Source organism: Trematomus bernacchii, unplaced genomic scaffold (assembly GCF_902827165.1).
Source record: "Trematomus bernacchii unplaced genomic scaffold, fTreBer1.1, whole genome shotgun sequence".
NCBI classification, from domain to species: Eukaryota; Metazoa; Chordata; class Actinopteri; order Perciformes; family Nototheniidae; genus Trematomus; species Trematomus bernacchii.
In genome coordinates this window covers 35,001-43,897 of record NW_022987696.1, presented here as the reverse complement: position 1 = coordinate 43,897, position 8,897 = coordinate 35,001, and positions in this window count along the sequence as shown.

Below are 8,897 nucleotides of genomic sequence, written 5' to 3'. Positions count from 1 at the left end.
TGAGCTCCAGGTGGTTTTCCCCACACCAGGTCACCAGATGGTCCATCTCACACCTGTAGGCAGACTCGTCCCCACCAGAGATGGGTCCGATGAGCGTGGTGTCGTCTGAACTTCAGGAGCTTGACAGACTGGTGACTGGAGGTGCAGCTGTTGGTGTACAGGGAGAAGAGCAGAGGGGAAAGAACGCAGCCTTGAGGGGAACCGGTGCTGATGGTCAGAGACGTGTTTCCCCAGCCTCACGTGCTGCTTCCTGTCAGACAGGAAGTCTGTGATCCACCTGCAGCTGGGAGAGCTTGTCCTGCAGCAGAGCTGGGATGATGGTGTTGAAGGCAGAGCTGAAGTCCACAAACAGGATCCTGGCGTAGGTTCCTGCTGTGTCCAGGTGCTGGAGGAGGAAGTGAAGTGATAACTATTAGTAAACCATAATGATGGATGTTATTATCAGCAGCTGCCAATAGATCCCCTAAATCTCACACACACACACACACACACACACACACACACACACACACACACACACACACACACACACACACACACACACACACACACACACACACACACACACACACACACACACACACACACACACACACACACACACACACACACACACACACACAGCACACACACACACACACACACACACACACACACACACACACACACACACACACACACACACACACACACACACACCCACACACACACACACACACACACCACACACACACACACACACACACACACACACACACACACACACACACACACACACACACACACACACACACACACACACACACACACACTATCATCCCAATTTCATTTATTATTTCATAAGTTTATAATGTGTTAACATATTCTAACAACATTTATCTTTTTTTAATTTTACCTCGATCCAAACTTGTGATACTTGTTTCTGAAATCCCTTTCTCTTAAAGTGAATAAAAAACAAAAAAACAATGGAGCTTACCCTAAAACTAACCACTGGATTGCTTGTCTAACATGACCTAGTCCATGTTAGCGAAGTACAACTGGGATTTCGAGGGGGAAGATATGCTTGGTTGATTCTAATTTTTACTTTCTTACTTTTTGAATAAAAATCATGTTTGTATCACTACACTTCTAAGGGACAACATGGGTCAAACATTGCCCGTATTCTTTTGCTATGTTATTTCATGCATGGCTGAGTGTTTATTTACTATACATTTTCAAAAATAATTAATTTTAGCAGTGATTTGGACCAAGCATGTATGATGTAGTAATACAACAAGTATTTTAGTTCACACAGTGTGACATTAGCTAGTCATGTTAGCTTGTAATATATAGAGCAGAGCTAACTAGCAAGTTAGCCGAACGTTAGCGGTTAGCTGTTTATGCTATGCTAGCTGTTGGCTACTTAACATTAACAAACTGGATTCCGCTGTAAGAAAGCTGTGAAACTTTACATTAAACTTGGCGACAACACTGTGACACCCCGCTGCATGTTTATGTGTAATTCTCCCGTGTGGAGACGAGAGGTGGAGCGGCAGCACTGCAATAAGCTGTAAGCTAACGTTAGCAGCCACCTTGTTAAACCAGGTTTGGGCGCAACATCTTGCAAGAAACAGCATCTCAGGGCTTCTTAACATTTAACAACCTATTAATGATGCAAACTCAGCTAACTAGAAGAAGAAACGTAACCTTAAATACAAAATAAAACATTCACAAACTAAGGATTATCTAAATACATGTTTAACTCCATTACAGTTGCAGGACTCACCAGATCTCAAGTCTTCTGTTCTTTGTTGACGTCCCGATGCTCATATTTAACGTGTAGATGTAAAACGATCCCGATATTAATCCATTAATCCATAAACTCCTGCAGCTCCGAGCCGGAGCTGGAAAAGCGCCGGTGTGAAAAGGGCAGACAGCTGTAGCTCCGTCCGCAGGAGGAGACCCGCTCTAACTGACGTGAATGTTTCAAATGTGAACAACAGGCGCGGGCAGTTCTCATTGGCAGGTTTCTTCAATGACGTTTATATTAACCAATCAGGAGTGTTGTGAACTCATTCCAAACATGCCTGACTTGTCTGCCGTGTTATGGCTGAATTCCAATTCAAGTGCCGTAGTTCTGGCTGTCGGCCAGAATCCGAAAACCATGCACATTATACTGCATGAAAGACTAAGGCTTATTACTGTATATTGACCAATGGGAAAAAAAACACAGCAACAGAACACATAAATAAAACAAGGATAACTGTGACTTATTGTTGAGTAAATAACAGTGTGTGTTTTAAACCTGGGTCCTCCCTGCAGAGATTTCTCCACTTTCTAAGATTTTTATTTTTTTTAATGATATTGTCAACTGTAGATGTTTACAATATAGTAAGTTAGGAATTTAATGAAAACATATTTATTTACTTTTGTTTCAACATTGGATATTTTGTGTTTGTGGTGGATTCAATCGAATATTGAGAAAATGATTTATGTAAAAATGTTTTACTTTACATTTTTTTTGTTTGACGCTTTTTTTTACAGTTTTATGTTTACCTTAAAATTACAAAGAAATATCTTAAAGTCTTATAATAGTAATACACTTTTATATTACGAGTTACATATTTAATTACAGATAATACTTTTTATTTTACGTACATCTGCATGTATTTTCTGAAAGTGCAAAAATACTGTAAATATTATATAGTAAATTTACTGTAAAAAAAAATGAAATAATCGTTATTTGTTGTTATTGTCAAAATACTTAAAATAATGTTTTGGGTTGTTAATTTATAGTTAATATCTGTCATTTTACAGGATTTTGCAAGTTATTTAAAAAAACATGATAATTACTATAAAAATTTACAGTTATTTCCTGTAAAATTACGATCTTTTTTTACAGTGTATCTAACTATCTATCTATCTATCTATCCATCTATCTGTCTATCCATCTATGATATCCATCTATGATATCCATCTGTCTGTCTGTCGAAATGGTGTCAACCATCAAGACAACAATGCCTAATTCTGGATACCGCTTGGTGAAAGGGGCTCTTCTCACACAAGGACACAGAGTACAGTGGGACCGGGTCAGGGCATCAATGCACCGTGTAGACACTCTTGGTGTTTTGTCAAGACTAACACGTTTGGTTTGTGTGGTAAGACGCACATATTCTGTACCGTGTCCCAAATATCTGGTGCACATAGATACCAACCATAAACTTATCCGGTAAGTTCGAAGTGATTATTTATAGAAATTCAATGTTGTGTTTATTTGCCATTGCTATGGTCAGGATACGTTTTTGTAAGTAATATTGGGATTTATTTAAACATATGCTTCAATTGTTTTTTTCTTTTTACAGTTACAACATTGTCATTTTTGGAGGCATTGATGGCTTCTCCAGAAAGGTGTGTTACAATACTTAAAAATCTATAGACGTACACACACACACACACACACACACACACACACACACACACACACACACACACACACACACACATTTATATACATATGAGAAATGCTAATGTTTTTATCCAGTTAACAGCAAATCCACACATTATGTACTACACCAAACCTCTCCGACTTCAATAATCTGACCGCTATTAGTATTCCTTTCAGCTTTAAAAATAAATAAATGAATTGATTGTGTCTCCCTGATATAGATCATGTACCTTGGAACATCAAATGACAACTGTTCTTCTACTACACTGGCATTCTTCAGAGAGTCTGTCCAACAGTTTGGATACTCACTCAGGTACAAATATATGTCTAAAGTGGAGGTGAGGTAACAGTAGCACCACCTGGTGGCAGAACCCTACATTTAAAGTGACAGATGGTGAACCAAATGCCGTAATCACACAGAACAGGTTACTGATTGAGGTTATGGGGAACTGTATGTCGTATTGTCGAATATATTCACCTAACCTGTTATCTTGATTAGTCAGCAATATGAATCTATCCTTCCTCTAACAAAATCAAATGGGTGGTTTTTGTAATACCTGCTTTTTAGAATCCTTTTACATGAAATGATAACTTGTACATTTCATGAAGATTACTTTTCTTTAGAGTGAGAGCAGACCATGGTGTGGAGAATTTTGGGGTGGCGGAGCTCATGTTGACTGTGCGTGGGCCTAACAGTGGCAGCTTCATTTCAGGCAAAAGTGTGCACAATCAACGGTAGGGCATGTCTTTTGATTTTTGTATACATTGAAATATTTTTATATTTTTTTCCACATGCTGTGCTGAAAATGTTGAAATCTAAACCCCATTATTTAATTTTGTATAACACTAGCATTGAACGGTTGTGGAGAGATGTCTGGATGGCAGTCACCAGCATCTTCTACATTGTCCTGCACTCACTGGAGGATGAAGGGCATTTGGATCCCAGCAACAGTACACATTTATTCTGTTGCCACTATGTGTTCCTGCCACGTCTTCAACACAGCCTGAAAGTGTTCCGTGATGGCTGGGACAACCATCCTTTAAGGACTGAGCAGAACATGACTCCAAATCAGATGTGGGCAATGGGAGAACTGCATAGTCCCATTCATGATCCTGATGATGTTGAGGTAATAACATCATCATTTGTATGGGATATGTGCATGGAGGAATAAATGCATAGGAATGTAGTGATACTTCTTTATTCTTCTTTTGTATACAATTATAACGGTACATAACAGCGGAAGAAAAGTATACATATTTTAAAAAAACTGTTTTGTTTTTTGTGACACAGAGATTACAGATCCCCTACATTGACTGGGAGGCCAGTGGTCATCTGCGTGAGGAACACTCAGGAATAGTTGTTCCTGTCACCCGGAGTCCTCTGATCAACAGATGGAACACCTTAATGCTAATATTGACCCAATGTTACCATCAGATTCCTTTGGAAAGGACATCTACTTGAACATATTACGGTTGGTTCTCTTTACAACTGGAAATTAAGAGCAATGGATCCATGGACTACCAGTAGCAGACAAAGTATTCAGATACTTGACTTAAGTAAAAGTCTTGCCTTTATAGTCACTTAAGTAAAGGTATGTAAGTACTATGAGCAAAATGGACTTACATTTGAAGTACTCATTATGCTTTTAAAGGTTCTCTGTATGTGTTTTGATTAGCTGCATTAACGTGTATGTGTCATTTCACTAATGTAGATGTTTATGGTTAATATTGACGAAACTTTGTAGTGCTTTTTATACTGTTGGCTAGTTTAAAGGTGGGGTAGGTAAGTTTGAGAAACCGGCTCGAGATACACTTTTTGTTATATTCCATGGAATGCTCTTAACATCCCGATAGCAATGAATATCTGAAGTGCTTTGACAAAAAATCCATAAAAAAATGTCATCTGTGGAAGCTGTGGTACTGTAAAAAGCACGACCAATCATCTGAGCCGGCCCGGCTAAAATAACTGGATGGCCTACCTGCCTGTCAGCCTTCCATCTGTGCACAAACTGATCTCGTGCCCTCATTGGTCATGTGCGCGTTCGTGTGTGTTGGAGGAGGGGCTCTGTAACGCAGCCTACACACGGCGGCGTGCGTTGCCGCTTGGCGGTGGGCGTGTCTTGAGCTTGGGGAGTTTACGCGAGCAACGCGACCAACAACCAATCACATGAATCTCCCGTGTCTCTTCCCAAGGGCTGGAAAATTGAAGAAGTGACCAGAAAGTCGGGTTTGTCAGCTGGAAAAAGCGATGTCTATTATTTTAGGTACTAAACGAACGGGGGCTTGCAAAACTTTTAGCTGCTGCAGGACACAAGAGTTTGCGGAAACAAACTACTTTTGCAGCGAGCACCGCGAGAAAAGCTACGCTTTGCTCCCAGAATGCAGTTCGGCGAATCGTGACGTCACCCCATTCAAAGTGAATGGGCAGAAGCGTTGAAGCGTCAACGCACGCCGCCGTGTGTAGGGGCCGCAAGGAAGTGGCAGATTTTCTCCGGTTGTGTATTTTCAAATTCTACGCACTCAAGCTGGTTTCTCCAAAATTACCTACCCCACCTTTAATGTATACCAATGCATTATATTCTCATAAGTGATTATCTACGTTTGTCAGAGAAACAGCCCTGTTTCCAGCATTGTGACTATGTATTTGCAAAGGATGATACAAGCAAAACAATCTAATCATAAAATTAAATAAAGTTGTTGCATAAATGAAGTGAGAATAATTCCCTCTTAATCCATAAAATGGAAATACTAATAAGTAAAGTAAGTTTACTTGACTACAGTCCAGTCCTGTATCCTACATAATAAAATATGACAATCATGAATGTCTTTCTTTTTATGAAATCAGTATCCCACATTTGTTTTAAACACTTGCAAATGATATATGCTAGAAACCAATATTATAGGATTGATATAATATTTACAATGTAAAGTCCTGTACTCTGCAGGTGCTGGTAAAGAGCAATACAATGACAACCTTTCCAAACAAAACAACTAGTAGGTAGGTAGGTAAGTAGGTAGGCAGGCAGGTAGGTAGACAGACAGACAGACAGACAGACAGACAGACAGACAGACAGACAGACAGACAGACAGACAGACAGACAGACAGACAGACAGACAGACAGACAGACAGACAGACAGACAGACAGACAGACAGACAGACAGATAAACAGACAGAAAGATAGATAGATAGATAGATATCATAGATAGATACTTCATTCATCCCAAATTGTGAAATGTGTGGAAACAAGTATAAACATAATAACATGAAACACAAATGAAAGCAATAGACAGGAATATATGCATATACAGTAGAAAGGACACGATGAATATTATAACATTTAATGTAGCCTTACTATGAAGGCTGACCTAAATACGGTGCTTTTCTACAGATTACTTTATTACTGCACTGGTAAAGTCAAATTAGGCCGATTAATAAAATGTGAAGTGCTTTGTAACTTTGACTGAATACACAAAAAACAATGAAGAAAGAGTTTCCTCTGGGCTGCTTCGCTGCCAGCTGCTCCCCCGGGACCCGAAGTGGCGTAGCCTGTACTTCAACATCAATAGAAAGTGCTCGATATATGCTGTATTGAACCAATACACTAACACAAACTAACTGTATCACTATAACATGATGATGATGGTGATGAAGAATGCATCTAACGTTTCGCTGTTCATTATAATAAAAAAACAGAGCATTAAACAAGCCATCATGCTCTTACTTTGAAATCATGCGGAAATGTCGTCATCAGCAGGCCATCACGTGGTTTCCGAAAACAACCGAGTGACACGAGTAGATTTGAGCTGAGACCAGAGGAAAGTTTGTCTCAAAATTCCGTGTGTGTAAAAAGACGATCCACAAGCAGAGAGTTGAGATCCACGAGCAGACAGTTGAGATCCACAAGCGCATTTTTGGTCGACAAATACAAAATGGATTCACAAATGCCTGATCGAAAGTTGTAAATGTTAAAGAGATATTCACAGATCTTTTTTTTAATTTGTGAACATATTTAGCGTATTTGCAGATCCGTTTTACATTTGCAAATTTATTTGTGAGTTTGCAAATCTTTTAAATGCATTTGTGGATTGTGTTTTACATTTCCAAATCACATATTTACACACAAATAATTGTTATGTTCACACAAATAATTATGAGACATATCTATGCCCATACGCCAGCGGAGGTCATGAATGTGCGTCTGCTGCTGTGGGGAAACTATGGAAACTACAGTTTTCTATACAGCGGACTACAACATGGATGTTTAATAAGAACGAGGGACTACTGTAAACTCATCTAGAGACTCTGCATCGTGCTCTGATGCTGTTATGCTTTATGAACGGGGACAACAGAGAAACATATTCTTCATGACCAAAGTTGGAATTGAAATAAAAAAGGAAAGTGAAACTTATGCTCGTCACCCTCTCCCTCCGGTCCACATTAATACAAATGATCCCAATACGTATGATTGTATGAAAAGATCTTAAAATCAATACAAATGTATTTATTATAAACGTTAGTCCTTAACATCCATCACTGTGTATATCACCATTCAAACATCTTTTAAAAGTTGAACAAACCCCACACAGCTCAGTAAAGACTGTGAAATGTTGACTTTATTTGATCATTTCAGTAAAAACTAACGTTCATATTTCTCTTTTTGATTATAATACTGATGAACGTTCAAAACAAAGCACTTTGGCAACTTACCACATACGTTTTAAAAAGCTTAATAAGCACCGCAACTTTCATGATATCATTTCTCGTTCATAATCGGTTGTTTCCGTGAACGGCCGACTGTTGTGTGACGGCAAATGCCGCGGCCGCAAGGCATTGTGGGGCAGCATGTTCTCCTCTCCTTTCGGTTAGGGAGGTCCAGTGGTTCCTAAGCTAAAGGAGGTTATAAAGGAAGTTTGAAACCTCCTTTCCTTTTAATTTAGAGAATTGGAACGGCACTTATCATGGCTGCCACTGAGGGACTTCCGGGTCATTTCACTCCGTTAGGAAGGTTCCTAAGATAAACGGACTATTCGACCGCAACCAAAGTAACTTCTGACACAGGAAGTCCCCACAGAGACCAGGTAGGGAGAGAAGTTGATGTGAATCATTAGCTGTACATCAGCTCCATCCTGTGGCAGTTCATGGTATCACATCTACTGTCAGTGTATATATTAACCTGTTCTGTTTTTCAGATTTCAGGCTCGAAAATGACATTCCCAGAACAAATGACCATATATAGTGTCCGTCCAAAAATTCTTTTTTACTTATAGTGAAAACTACCCTTGGATGATGGGTTAGTAGACTAAAAGCTTTAGGAAACCAAAGTACAACATATAATAAGTACCCTGTATCGAGATTGATGCAAAACAAGTGACATTTTACCTTTTTAGAGAGGTTTAGAAAAAAGATTTGGGTGTAAATGGGCGTTTTTACCGTTTCTCTGGAACCCATTGGTCGATTTTGGTGATTGTAATC